Source organism: Mobula birostris, chromosome 8, assembly GCF_030028105.1.
Source record: "Mobula birostris isolate sMobBir1 chromosome 8, sMobBir1.hap1, whole genome shotgun sequence".
Taxonomy (NCBI): domain Eukaryota; kingdom Metazoa; phylum Chordata; class Chondrichthyes; order Myliobatiformes; family Myliobatidae; genus Mobula; species Mobula birostris.
Window position 1 is genome coordinate 67,035,736 of NC_092377.1, and position 15,699 is coordinate 67,051,434.

Below are 15,699 nucleotides of genomic sequence, written 5' to 3' on the forward strand. Positions count from 1 at the left end.
GTGTCCTGCTGCAGCCTCAGATATGCTGATCATCCAACTCATTGTCTGTTCCATTCCTGTATCAGTTGCTGGGCTGTCTACTGATGAGTCATCTTTCGCCCCCGCTCTCGCTAATTCAGGGGGTATCTCCTCCTTACAAGTTTTCGTAGCCAAGGGTGGGTGGGACCCACGCACCTTTGCGTGCTGGATCCCGCTGCCGTGGGTAGCTAGCCCGCAGAAGCCCCTGTGGGGTCTGTTCCCTCCTGCCAGCTGTCTTTCCATGCTGTCACAAGGTCTTTCTCTAATTGTCAGCTGCTCTTTCACAGCAGTCACTGGTTCACCAGATGATCAGGTATGTTCTGTAGGACTAGATGTTAATATCCCTTATTTGCACTCCTGAGACATGCTGCCTGGACTCTGTGGGGTGGCCAAGTGAGTGGTGGCATCTTCTGGGTTATCAAGTGGGCACCCTCCTTCCTCAGTGTTTTGCTGATAGGCCCACGACACCTCCAGAGGGTTCAGCAGTGAATCCCGGTGTCCCGGGCTCACCCCCTAGATGCCTTTCTCTCACTTGGAGGCCCAGATAGAATCCTTTCTCTACATCCAGAACCACTGACTACCCTTTTCAGCAGCTCTGGAGAGGTCTTTGACTGCTTGTCGGTGTGTCTTCCCTCGCACTCCCAACTCCTGGAGTAGCCTTGATGTTGATGTGGCTACAAATCCTCTGCAGCCTACTTCGACTGGTCGGACCCCTGCTTTCCAGCCACCTTGTTGTGCATCGGCTGCAAGCTCAGCATACCTCAGCTTCTTGTGCTCGTAGGCCTCCTCCACTGCATCCTCCCAGGGCACTGTAAGCTCGATGATGTAAACGAGATGGAGTGAGGCCGACCATAGCACAAGGACTGGTCTGAGGTTGGTTTCTGCAATTTCAGCTGGGAAGCAGAGCCTCTGGCCTAAGTCTGCCACCATCTTCCAATCACGTGCCTCACCTAGCCACCTGGTGTCTGGTCTCGATGTATCGAGTCTGGCTTGACCCTCACCTTCCTGGACAAATGCTGTTAACGGCCAGCGGGATGAAGGGGGAGGGAGAGCGTTGACGCTCATCTGCCGACTTTCCAGCACTGCTGCAAGACACTGTAGCACCTGGTTGTGCCGCCAGGTGTATCGGCCTTGAGTAAGGCTGGTCTTGCAGCCCACCAGAATGTGTTTTAGTGTTGCTGAAGTCGGGCAGAGGGAGCATGTGGGGTCCTCTCCATATCACTGGGTGGGAATGGGAGCCAAGTCTAAACACGGATCCATTTACATTTTTTCAGGTTGACCACCCATTTTCCAGAAACTGATGGTTCGAATGAAATTATGGGATGTTTACTGGGTGGCCACCAGATGGCACCCTGTTTAGCTCACGCAATGTCATCTGTGGTGTGAATTATTTTGACAAAAATACTCTTTTTATTATCTACATTGCACTTGTCTGTGGTAGTCGGTAGTCCCAATATTTTGTGCTTATTTTACGTAAGTTTAACCGAAGCTATCGCTTCTAAGATATTCAATACATATCGATGGTTGAAATGTTGGAAAAAAAAACTGGACTAAGATATTTCTGTGCATAAACTGTATGACTTGTATGCATTGATTCATCAACTGTGTATGATATAAAGCACCAAAGGGAAAAAATTTGCAATTCTATGTAAACAGTGATTCACTAGAGCAAATGAGCACACAAAAAAAACTCTAAAAGTTGGTAAGAGCACTGAGCATGATTGAGTAATGATTGAACGGTTTCATCGGTGTCAGACTGGTGGAGCTGACTTGGCAGAAAGTGTAATAATGAATGCTGATAAAACACTGCAAGTGAGGAAGATGACAGTGATGATGAAACAAAGATTTATTATTGATAAGTTAATTGAGTTGTTGGGTGATTTAATCAAAGGGTTAAAAAACATGCCTTTGCGATGGAACAAGAGCTAATTAATTTTTATTTGATGCAAGAAAAATTACATGGGGAGAGATCAAACTACTTCGCCTGGATGAATGTTTTAAAAGATAACTGAGAAACAACATTCTTTGTAAACCCAGTAATTAATAAATTTATTTTCTGTTTAATTGATAATCCTTTTTAAGCTTCTGCTGTCCATTTTTGCCATTATTATTACATGACCTCTCTTAATCCGGCAAAAACATTAATTTGGCAAGGCTCAGGAACCAAGGGCGTCAGAAAATTGATGGTCAACCTGGAAGCAGCTTCTAATATACCATAAAGGTAGTTTTATATGATTTTTTAATAACTTTGTGTATGAAACAATAAAGTGGACATTGAACCATCAGAAAGGTGAGGTATCACTACCTCAAATGCTCAGGTGGACAGTCAGTGGCTGCTTGGCATAGCCATCATTCCAACTCTGAATTTGTGTTACCGATAAGCAGTCTCTGTCTTACACTTGTTTATCAGACATATGTACTGATACAACTGTTCAGCATGTTAGATTTTCATTAATGACAATTTCTTTGTTGCTTCATGATCAGCAGATATCCTATCACCATAAATCTTTAAAAAGTTAATGTTAATGCATACATTTCTGCAGCTAGCCTGCTGAATATTCACAATTACCTTAAGTTTTCAGATTGCCTTGATAGATTTTTGCTTGTTTCATGATCCGTATACTGTTAAGTGGAATATGTTCACTCCCACGCTGACAAATCCACTTTTTCAGTATACGATTGAGATCTTCATTTTTTGCTTTATGCAGTGTTTTTTTCTATTTTACATTAACTTCTATTCATTACCTATGTGAGGTCACTTCCAGAACTGTCTGGTGAGCAGGGACCTGCACATTGCCGAGGAACCTTCCCAGCGCCTTGTGTAATTTTCCATTTGTGACGTCACTGTCAGTGCTCACAAAAAAATTCGGATTTTGAAGTTTCGGATAAGGGGTGGTCAGCCTTTATTATTATTTTACTCCAATTAAATAGGTTGTCAGGAGCCCATGGAGAAATTCACTCTTTTAGGCACAGTAATATTTAATTAAAAGTGGTAACACTTTTCCATTGTTGTCTTTCCAGAATGTCACAACTCCAGAAACATTAGGTGTCTAAACTTGCATTTATTGATTTTTGAGTAATTCGGGGAATAATCCAGAGTTTACTACATCAGATATCCTGCTTTTCAATTTCTTCCAAAGCAGCTTATTGGCTGAGTACAGGTTGCCCTATTCAGCTCAAAGTTGCTTTTCTAAAATTTCAGACTCTTCCCCTTTCATCTGAAGTATACCCCACAGCTGTTACCGTTAAATTGACTGTAAGAGTTCCTCATACTTGTGGCCGAGGCCCTTCCAAATCTGCACCTGTTGCATCAGTGATTTTTCTCTCCAATATAGAAAATACTTACTTTACTTACTTTATACTTTATTGTCACCAAACAATTAGTACTAGAACGTACAATCATCACAGCGATACTTGATTCTGTGCTTCACATTCCCTGGACTACAAATATTAAATATTAAAAATAGTTAAAATTAGTAAATATTAAAAATGTAAATTATAAATCATAAATAGAAAATAGAAAAATGGGAAGTAAGGTACTGCAAAAAAACCAAGAGGCAGGTCCGGATATTTGGAGGGTACGGCCCAGATCTGGGTCAGGATCCGTTCAGCAGTCTTATCACAGTTGGAAAGAAGCTGTTCCCAAATCTGGCCATACGAGTCACATAGAACAAACAGAACAGTGTAGCAATGGACAGTCTATTTGACCCACAGTGTTGTGCCCATCTTGATGCCAATTTATATTAAATATCCTCCTGTATATCCCTCCATTCTCTTCAATTTCATATACCTAGCTAAAGCCTCTTAAACTCCACCAAACTGTCTGTTTCCACTGCCTCTTGTAACTTATTCCAGGCATTTATTACTCTCAGTATAAAAGAACTTCCCCCTCAGGCTGCCTTTAAACTTCCTCCCTCTAACCTTAAAAGCATGTCCTCTGATGTTTGACATTTTCTACTCTTGGGAAAAGATTCTGACATGGTACCCCATATATGCCTCTCATAATTTTAAAAAAAAGTCTCTCAGGCTTTCCACAGCTTCTGACACGAGGGAGAAAAACCTACGTTTGTCCATCCTTTCCTTATAGCTGAAGCCCTCTGATCCATGCAGCATCCTAGTAAATCTCTTCTGCACCCACTCCAATCCTTCCTTTAACAAGATGACCAGAAATGCACCCATACTCAGTGTTAGGTATGACTTAAGTTTTACACAGCTGCTGCATGACTTCCTTACACTTATAATCAACACCCCTACCAACGAAGGCAAGCATGCCAGAAGCCTTGTTTACCAACTTATCCACATGTACAGCCACTATTAGCGAACTGCAGACTTGGATTCCAAGATCTCTGTTACCCTCAATGGTATTAAGGGGTGTGCCATCAACTGTATACTTTCTCCTTTCACTTGACCTCCCAAAGTGAAGACCTCACATCTGCCCAGATTAAACTCTCTCTACCACATTTCCGCTCACGGTTGTAACTGATCTATATCTTGCTGTATGCTTTGATAGTCCTTTGCATTGTCCATAACTCCATCAATCTTGGTGTTATCTGCAAACTTACCAATAGATCCTATTACCTTAGTAATACATACATTTTCATCCAAATCTTTGATATATATCACAAACAACAGAGGCCTTAGCATCGATCCTTCAAGGATACCACTGGTTACAGACTCCCCCAGTCAAAATAACAGCCTTCCACCCCTCCTCTTTGCCTTTTTTGGACAGGCCAGTTCTGAATCCAAACTTGCAGTTCATCCTGAATCCCATGTATCTTTATTTTCTGAATCAACCTACCATGAGGGACCTTATCAAATATCTTACTAAAGCCTTACTAATGTCTATTGCCTTAGCCTCATCAAGCTCCTGTGCCATCTCCTCAAAAAACTCAATCAAGTGTCCCCGCCCTGTACAAAGCTATGCTGACTTTCCTGAAGAAGGCCATGCCTTTCCAAATGGATGCATCCTATTCCTTAGTACTTTTACAAATTGCTCCCCTACCACTGATGTGAAGTTCGCTGGCTTATATTTACCTGGATTATTCCTATTTCCTTTCTTGAGCAAAGGCACATTTATTACTCTCCAATCTTTTGGGATTTTCCCTGTTGCTAGTGAGGACACAAAGATCTTTCTTAAAGAGCTAGCAATCTCCTCATTTGCTTCTTTCAAAACACTGGGATATATGCCAACAGGTCCTGAGGATTTATAGAACATAGAATAGTACAGCACAGTACAGGCCCTTTGGCCCACAATGTTGTGCTGACCCTCAAACCCTGCCTCCCATATAACCCCCCACCTTAAATTCCTCCATATACCTGTCTAGTAGTCTCTTAAATTTCACTAGTGTATCTGCCTCCACCATTGACTTAGGCAGTGCATTCCACGCACCAACCACTCTCTGAGTAAAAAACCTTCCTCTAATATCCCCCTTGAACTTCCCACCCCTTACCTTAAAGCCATGTCCTCTTGTATTGAGCAGTAGTGCCCTGGGGAAGAGGTGCTGGCTATCCACTCTATCTATTCCTCTTAATATCTTGTACACCTCTATAATGTCTCTTCTCATCCTTCTTCTCTCCAAAGAGTAAAGCCCTAGCTCCCTTAATCTCTGATCATAATGCATACTCTCTAAACCAGGCAGCATCCTGGTAAACCTGGTAAAGGCGGGAGGAGCAAGAGCAGCGCGCTGCGCGTGCGCAGCCCTCCGATGAAAAATGATATTGTATCTGTTAAATAGGGGCTGTGGACAATTCTGATTTGATGGAGACGGACATGAAAGCACAGAGGAACATCTGGAAAAATTTCTGAAACGCTTGTTCACTGCCATCGTTATTGCGCCGTCGGGAATCTTCCTGAGGGAAGGCCTCAAAATCCCCGGCCTTGCCCGCTTTTGGCGACCGAGAAGTAGGTCGAATCGTTCAATAGAGATGGCGCTCAGTACTTGGTGTCAGAGAGCTGATCACAGCTCGAAGTTTTCGGATGACTCAGAGTCGGACCGTAGTCGGGTATGGCAGGGAGAGTTTTTCTTCCTTCTCTCCGTCTGCGTGAGATGTGGGATATTTGAGAGACTGAACTTTTACTGTGCTCATGGACTTCTTCAAGTTATGGTATTGTTGCACTGTTGTAACTATATGTTATAATTATGTGGTTTTGTTAGTTTTTTTCAGTCTTGGTCTGTCCTGTGTTTTGTGATATCACACTGGAGGAAATATTGTATCATTTCTTAATGCATGCATTACTAAATGACAATAAAAGAGGACTGCGTGTCTTCATAATCTAAAAAATCTCCTCTGTACCCTTTCCAATGCTTCCACATCCTTCCTATAGTGAGGCGACCAGAACTGGGCACAGTACTCCAAGTGCGGCCTAACCAGAGTTTTATAGAGCTGCATCATTACCTCGCGATCCACCACCTTAATACTTTTCAGAAGACCCAGCACTACTGTTTCCTTCATCTCAAAATATCACAATACATTTGCATGTGCCACTTTGTCTTCACTATCCCTCAAACCCCGAAAGGGTTTTAGATTTTTGGATCATTGGGATCTCTTCTGGGGAAGGTGGGACCTGTACAGATTGGATGGGTTGCACCTGAACTCGAGGGGGAGCAATATCCTTGCAGGTAGGTTTGCTAGCATGGTTCGGGAGGGTTTAAACTAATTTGCAAGGGGGATGGGACCCGGAGCGATGCAGTGAAAGAAGTGCATGGAATAAAGCCAGATCTAACATATAGAGAGGCTTTGAGGAAAGAGAAACAGAATAAAGGGTGTAAAGGTAGTAAGGTAGAAGGGCTAAAGTGTGTGTACTTCAATGCAAGAAGCATCAGGAACAAAGTTAATGAACTGAGAGCTTGGATATGTACATGGAATTATGAAGTAGTGGCCATTACAGAGACTTGGCTGCAACCCGGGCAGGAATGGATTCGCAATATTCCTGGATTTCAGTGCTTTAAAAGACCATAAGACAAAGGAGCAGAAGTCAGCCATTCGGCCCATCGAGTCTGCTCCGCCATTTTATCATGAGCTGATCCATTCTCCCATTTAGTCCCACTCACCCACCTTCTCACCATAACCTTTGATGCCCTGGCTACTCAGATACCTATCAATCTCTGCTTTAAATACACCCAATGACTTGGCCTCCACTGCCGACCGTGGCAACAAATTCCATAGATTCACCGCCCTCTGACTAAAAAAATTTCTTCGCATTTCTGTTCTGAATGGGCGCCCTTCAATCCTTAAGTTATGCCCTCTCGTACTAGACTCCCCCATCATGGGAAACAACTTTGCCACATCCACTCTGTCCATGCCTTTCAACATTCAAAATGTTTCTATGAGGTCTCCCCTCATTCTTCTAAACTCCAAGGAATACAGTCCAAGAGTGGACAAACGTTCCTCATATGTTAACCCTCTCATTCCCGGAATAATTCTAGTGAACCTTCTCTCTACCCTCTCCAATGTCAGCACATCCTTTCTTAAATAAGGAGACCAAACTGCCCACAGTACTCCAAGTGAGGTCTCACCAGCGCCTTATAGAGCCTCAACATCACATCCCTGCTTCTATACTCTATTCCTCTAGAAATGAATGCCAACATTGCATTCGCTTTCTTCACTACCGACTCAACCTGGAGGTTAACCTTAAGGGTATCCTGTACGAGGACTCCCAAGTCCCGTTGCATCTCAGAACTTTGAATTCTTTCCCCATTTAAATAATAGTCTACCCGTTCATTTCTCCTGCCAAAGTGCATAACCATACACTTTCCAACATTGTATTTCATTTGCCACTTCTTTGCCCATTCTTCCAATCTATCCAAGTCTCTCTGCAGACCCTTAAAAGGGATTGAGAGGGGGGGAAAGGGGAGGGGGGGTGGCATTACTGGTCAGGGATACTATTACAGATACAGAAAGGGTGGGTAATGTAGCAGGATCCTCTTTTGAGTCAGTATGGGTAGAAGCCAGGAACAAGAAGGGAGCAGTTACTCTATTGGGAGTATTCTATAGGCCCCCTGGTAGCAGCAGAGATACCGAGGAGCAGGTTGGGAGGCAGATTTCGGAAAAGTGCAAAAATAACAGGGTTGTTATCATGGGTGACTTTAACTTCCCTAATATTGATTAGCACCTGATTAGTTCCAAGGGTTTAGACGGGGCAGAGTTTGTTAAGTGTGTCCAGGACGGATTCCTGTCACAGTATGTGGACAGGCCGACTAGGGGGAATGCCATACTAGATCTAGTATTACGTAACGAACCAGGTCAGGTCACAGATGTCTCAGTGGGTGAGCATCTGGGGGACAGTGACCACCGCTCCCTGGCCTTTAGCGTTATCATGGAAAAGGACAGAATCAGAGAGAACAGGTAAATTTTAATTGGGGAAGAGCAAATTATGAGGCTATAAGGCTAGAACTCGCGGGTGTGAATTGGGATGATGTTTTTGCAGGGAAATGTACTATGGACATGTGGTTGATGTTTAGGGATCTCTTGCAGGATGTTAGGGATAAACTTGTCCCAGTGAGGAACATAAAGAATGGTAGAGTGAAGGAACCATGGGTGACAAGTGAGGTGGAAAATCTAGTCAGGTGGAAGAAGGCAGCATACACGAGGTTTAGGAAGCAAGGATCAGATGGGTCTATTGAGGAATATAGGGTAGCCAGAAAGGAGCTTAAGAAGGGGCTGAGAGGAGCAAGAAGGGGGCATGAGAAGGCCTTGGCGAGTAGGGTAAAGGAAAACCCCAAGGCATTCTTCAATTATGTGAAGAACAAAAGGATGACAGGAGTGAAGGCAGGACCGATTAGAGATATAGGTGAGAAGATGTGCCTGGAGGCTGCGGAAGTGAGCGAGATCCTCCATGAATACTTCTCTTCGGTATTCACCAATGAGAGGGAACTTGATGATGGTAAGGACAATATGAGTGAGGTTGATGTTCTGAATCATGTTGATATTAAGGGAGAGGAGGTGTTGGAGTTGTGACCAAGTTATCAGAAGATTGATGCCGATAAGAGAGAGACAAATGGGGGAAACATTCAAAATGCTAATCAGAGAGAGACGAGAGAGATTACCGAAAAGAGACACAGTTCCGAGTATTATTTAGATCGGTTGCTTTGAACCTGAACTGTTTGAAGTTTGATGGACAGGCGATACCCCAGCAGGGGGATAAAAGGAACAGGTTTGCTAAGGCAAGACACACCACAACACCACGAGATAACGAGACCCTGGAAAAGCGGTGTGCCCCCACAAGTTGGTGGGAGTTTTGGAGGTCTGGTCGCGGGACCAACCATAGATGCACAGGGTGAGAAGGTACGATCGGCGGGAACCTGGTGTGTGTGTCCAGCTTTGCCTGGGTGCCGGGTTCACCACAGAAGAACGATCGTATCTGGAACGGAGGGGTCACAGTCGATGACCTCAGAAGACATTACAAAGGGCTCGCCGGAAAGCTAACTGCGAGGAATATCAAAGGTCTGTTGAATCCGATTTGAATATCATCATTCACTCTCTCTCTCTCCCCCAAACGGCACAACAGCGATTACTGCGAACTGAACTGAACTGAACTGAACTCTGTGTCACTTGAGGCTGATCATTTTACCCTTAGACTGCGATAGAGCTTGATTGATCCTATTATCCTAGTTCTGCGTATATGTGTGTTTTATCATTGCTAACCCGTTGCATTTATATCCTTACGTTTAGAGTACTGTGTTACTTATTTCTTTAATAAAACTTTCTTAGTTCCAGTAATCCAGACTCCAACTAAGTGGTCCATTTCTGCTGGTTTGGCAACCCAGTTACGGGGTACGTAACAGAGTTGTTAAAATAGATTAGAACGGATAAGTCCCCGGGACCTGACGGCATATTCCCCAGGCTGCTCCACGAGGTGAGGGAAGAGATTGCTGAGCCTCTGGCTTGGATCTTTATGTCCTCATTGTCCACGGGAATGGTACCGGAGGATTGGAAGGAGGCGAATGTTGTCCCCTTGTTCAAAATAGGTAGTAGGGATAGTCCAGGTAATTATGGACCAGTGAGCCTTACGTCTGTGGTGGGAACGCTGTTGGAAAAGATTCTTATAGAGATAGGATCTATGGGCATTTAGAGAATCATGGTCTGATCAGGGGCAGTCAGTATGGCTTTGTGAAGGGCAGATCGTGTCTAACAAGCCTGATAGAGTTCTTTGAGGAGGTGACCAGGCATATAGATGAGGGTAGTGCAGTGGATGTGATCTATATGGATTTTAGTAAGGCATTTGACAAGGTTCCACATGGTAGGTTTATTCAGAAAGTCAGAAGGCGTGGGATCCAGGGATGTTTGGCCAGGTGGATTCAGAATTAGCTTGCCTGCAGAAGGCAGAGGGTCATGGTGGAGGGAGTACATTCAGATCGGAGGGTTGTGACTAGTGGTGTCCTACAAGGATCTGTTCTGGGACCTCTACTCTTCGTGATTTTTATTAACGACCTGGATGTGAGGGTAGAAGGGTGGGCTGGCAAGTTTGCAGACGACACAAAGATTGGTGGTGTTGTAGGTAGTGTAGAGGATTGTCAAAGATTGCAGAGAGACATTGATAGGATGCCAGAAGTGGGCTGAGAAGTGGCAGATGGAGTTCAACCTGGAGAAGTGTGAGGTGGTACACTTTGGAAGGACGAACTCCAAGGCAGAGTACAAAGTAAATGGCAGGATACTTGGTAGTGTGGAGGCGCAGAGAGATCTGGGGGTACATGTCCACAGATCAGTGAAAGTTGCCTCACAGGTAGATAGGGTGAAGAAGGCTTATGGGGTGTTAGCTTTCATAAGTCGAGGGATAGAGTTTAAGAGTCGCGATGTAATGACGCAGCTCTATAAAACTCTGGTTAGGCCACACTTGAAGTACTGTGTCCATTTCTGGTCGCTACACTATAGGAAGGGTGTGGAAGCATTGGAAAGGGTACAGAGGAGATTTACCAGGATGCTACCTGATTTAGAGAGTATGGATTATGATCAGAGATTAAAGGAGCTAGGGCTTTACTCTTTGGAGAGAGGGAAGATGAGAGGAGACATGATAGAGGTGTACAAGATTTTAAGAGGAATAGATAGAGTGGATAGCCAGTGCCTCTTCCCCAGGGCACCTCTGCTCAATACAAGAGGACATGGCTTTAAGGTAAGGGGTGGGAAGTTCAAGGGGAATATTAGAGGAAAGTTTTTTACTCAGATAGTGGTGGAGGCAGATACACTGGTGAAGTCTAAGAGACTACTAGACAGGTATATGGAGGAATTTAACGTAGAGGATTATGTAGGAGGCAGGGCTTGAGGGTCAGCACAACATTGTGGGCTGAAGGGCCTGTATTGTGCTGTACTTGTCTACGTTCTATGTCTAAATCCTTCTCCTCAGTAAACAGCAATACAAAGTACTTATTTAGTACCTTGGTCATTGCTCTGACTCCAAGCAGAACTTTTTTCCCTTTTTATCCTTGAGTAGATATGCCCTTCTGAGTTATCTTCCTCTTCTTAATATACTTTTAGGTATAAAATGCCTTGGGATTCTTCATCCTGTTCACCAAGATTTTTCATGGTTCCTTTTGGCCTTCATAATTGTCTGCTTAAGCAATTTCCTGCTATCTTTATATTTTACAAGGCCCCAGACTGATTTTAGCTTACAAAACTTTACATATGCTTCATTTTCCTTCCTGTCTAAATTTAAGACCTCTTGGGTCATCCAAGGTTTCCTTACCTTATCATTCTTGTCTTTGCTCCTTATTGGAACATGCCAATCCTAAACTGTAATCAGCTGGCCTTTAAACAACTCGCACATATTAAACATGGACTTGTTTGACAGCTGCTGCTCCCAATTAATGCCCCTTAAGTTTCTGTCATATCCTGTCATAAGCCGCCATCCCCTAATTTAGTACCTTCCTGGGAGATTCAATGTTGTCCTTATTTATAACTATCTTAAAACATGAAGCGTTGTGATCACTATTCCCAAAATGTTAATCCACTATCAGATTTCACTGCTAGGCTGGCTAATTTCCCAAACCAGGTTAAGTATTTTCTCTTGTTGGACTCTCCATATACTGTTTCACGAGCCCCTCTCAGATGCACAAAATAAATCCTGTCTCATTTAAACCTCTTGTATTAAGGAAGTTCCAATCAATATCAGGGGAGTTAAAGTTCCCAACAATGTCAACATTGTTATTTCTGCACCATTCCAGAATCTGTCCACATGTCATTTCCTCCACTTCTGCATGACTATTGGTGGGGGGAGGGTTGTATGCATGGTATTACCCCATCAGCATAATTGCATGCACCTTTCTTATTTTGGAGCTCCATCCAAATTGCCTCTGTTGAAGAACTCTTCACTGTATCCTCTCTGAACACTGCTGTAAAATTCTCCCTTATCAGTAGTGCAAGCCCAACACTTCTCTTAACCCACTTTCTATCACATCTAAAACGACAAAACCCAGCTGCCAGTCCTGTCCCTCCTGCAACCAGGTCTCTGTAATTCCATGTTCTGATCAAGGCTCTAACTTTATCCTCCTATGCATAATATTCCTAGCGTTGAAATAAAAATATTTCAGCCCATTAATCTCAGCATGTTTATTAGCCTGCCCTTTGTTGTCCTTCTTTTCAGTCTTATTTGTTGTAACATCTTTCTTGCCCTCAACCCTACTATCTGTTGTGCTGCACTTATAATGTCCTAAGACAGCATGTCTGGAGATTGCAAAATAAAGGAGCCATCGTCACTAAGCAGAAAGACCTGGGCATCACTAAATCTTGAACTGATATGTGGCAATAACACGTCCATGACAAAATAGCCAAGCAATGATCATCTCTGGCCAAGATGACGGATTGTCATTTATCAGTCATTATTTATCCCCCACAATCAAAAACATCCTGATGTCACCATTGACCGTTAACTCAACTAGACCGGCGCCATGAAGAGTAGGATAAAGGCTGAACATCCTGTCCCCAGTGACTCGCCACAGTTTGCACCATGCATAGGGCACAAACCAAGATGTTGATGGAGTATTCTCCACTTCCCCAAATCATTTATACCCTATACTGTTAGTGCAGAGCAAACCCTGAAGTAAATGCATTGCACAGCTTGCCAGTGCTTCCACAAACCTATAATTTCCATCACCTGGAAGGCCAAGTAAGGCAAGTGCAAAGGATTCAGCATGATTCCCTCTGGAATTTACACATATTCCTGACCTGGAAAACACGCTATTGTCATTAAATCTAAATTCTATCATGCTGTCCCAACAGCTCTGTGGGGATATCTTCAGACTGACTGCAACTGTTCTAAATTTTGGCTCACCAAACTTTCTCAAGGAAATAAATATGCAATCTCCACACCCCGTAAATTATTATTTAAAAAAAAACTCCAACTCCTGATATCATGGTGCATTTATGTTGGTGGCTTGAAAAACATCCTCACAGTTCCTGTTTTGGGAATAGAATCAGAATGTTCTTTAATATCATTAACATATATTATTTTGTGGTAGCAGTGATAGTAACAAGTTGTGCAAAAAGAGAGCAATAGAAATAGTGAGGTAGTGTTTGAGGGTTCCATGTTCATTCAGGCATCTGATGGTGGAGGGGAAGAAGCTGTTCCTGAAACGCTGTATGTGTGTCTTTAGGCTCCTGTACCTCCACCTTGATGGTAGCAATAAGAAGAAGGTATATCCTGCACGATGCTGGTCCTTGATGATGGATGTGGCCTTCTTGTGGAATCACCTTTTGAAGGTGTCCTTGTTGCTGCGGAGGGTAATGTCCATTATGGAGCTGGTTGAATTTACAACTTACTGCATCTTCTTCTGATCTTTTGTAGTGACCCCTCCATCCCAGATGGTGATGCAACCAGATAGAATGCTCTCCACAGTACAGCAGTAGAAATTTGGGAGAGTCTTTGGTGACGTACCTTGTCTCCTCATACTCCTAATGAAATTTAATTATTTTATTTTAGAAATGCAGCAGAATAGACCCTTCTTGCCTTTGGAGCCGCGCCACCCAGCGATTCCTGACAATCCCCAATTTAACCCTAACCTAATCACAGGAAAATTTACAATGACCAATTAACCTACTAACCGGTAGATCTTTGAACTATGGGAGAAAACCAAGGCACCTGGAGAAACCCTATGCATTCCATGCCAATCATCATGAAGTGCATTGCATGGCTGATAATCGCACAAATCAAAAACTCCATTCCTGCCACATTGAACAACCACCAATATGCTTACTGACAGAACCACACTACAACAGATGACATAGCATCTTAGATAGATAGATAGATATACTTTATTAATCCCAAGGGAAATTTGGTTTCGTTACAGCCGCACCAACCAATAGAGCGTAAATATAGCAATACAAAAACCCCCAACAATCAAACAACAAAATGCAAACTATGCCAGATGGAAAATAAGTCTATTGGCTCAGGGTGTCTGACCCTCCACGGGAGGAGCTGCACGTTCGATGACCACAGGCAGGAACGATTTCTCGTGCCGCCAAGTGTTGTATCACAGTGGAATGTGGCCGAAGTCCAACAGTAAAAAGTTCACTATCCAGTCTGCAAGCACGTTCCTCGATCGTAATATGCCCCGGATTGCACCATCTGTTGTTAACCAGAACAGTAAGCACCCAACTCCTTTATGCTTACCGCTCTCAGTGCACTTCCGGTCAGACGGAACAGTATTACCCAACAAACTCCTCTTCTCCAAAAGTCTCTGTTGTCTCGACCCAGTCCTCCTTCTGTTGTGCACCTGGCCCTGACACACCTAGAAAACAAGGACACATACATCAGAATGCTGTTTCTAGATTTCAATTCGTCATTCGTTACTATTACCCAAAAAAGCTTGGTGAACAAACTCCTACTCCTCAGTCTAAATACACTACTGTGCAATTGGGTGTTGGTCTTCCTGACAAACAAACCTCAGATAGACATGATGTTCAACTGCTCCTCCCTCCCCATCAGCCTCAATTTGTGTGCATGCCCCCCAGGGCTGTGTGCTGAGCCCATTTTTTGTGTGCTCTGCTCACACATGACTGCACAGTCAAAGAGCCAAGCAATCACATTGTCAAATTCGCTGATGATACATTGATGGGGCATATCACCAACAACTATGAGATGGCCTACAGAAATGAGGTGGAAGAACTTGAAGCCTAGTGCTAGGCAAATAACCTCTTTCTTAATGTCCACAAGGCAAAGGAGATGGTTATAGACTTAAGGGGAACTTGCAAGACTTCCCCACCCCCATATTGGCAGCACAGCAGTGGATATTGCAAGCAATTTCAGACTCCTGGGAGCGCGCATCACAAATAAACACTCGTAGCTCCAGAAAATGTCCTACACAATAAAACAGAACTGGACTTTGCATGTCCATACTCACATCATTCTATCTACAGATGTGCAGTAGAGTGTATCCTAACAATCTACATTACTGCTGGCCACTGAAACTGCACCACAGCAGACAAGAAGGCTCTACAACAGATACTCAAAACTGCCAACAGCTCACTGGCAAAAGCCCACCTGCCATCAAAGGTATATATACAGAAAAGTGCCAGTGGCATCGTGAAGGATCCTACCCACCCTGTTCATGGACTGTTTGTCTCACTCCCATCAGGAAGGAAGCTATCCAGCACCCACACCAGGACCACCAGACTCAAAAACTGTCACTTTCCCCAAGCAGTAAGGCTGATCAACACTGGCACCCACTAACTCCACCACTGCTTTATTAT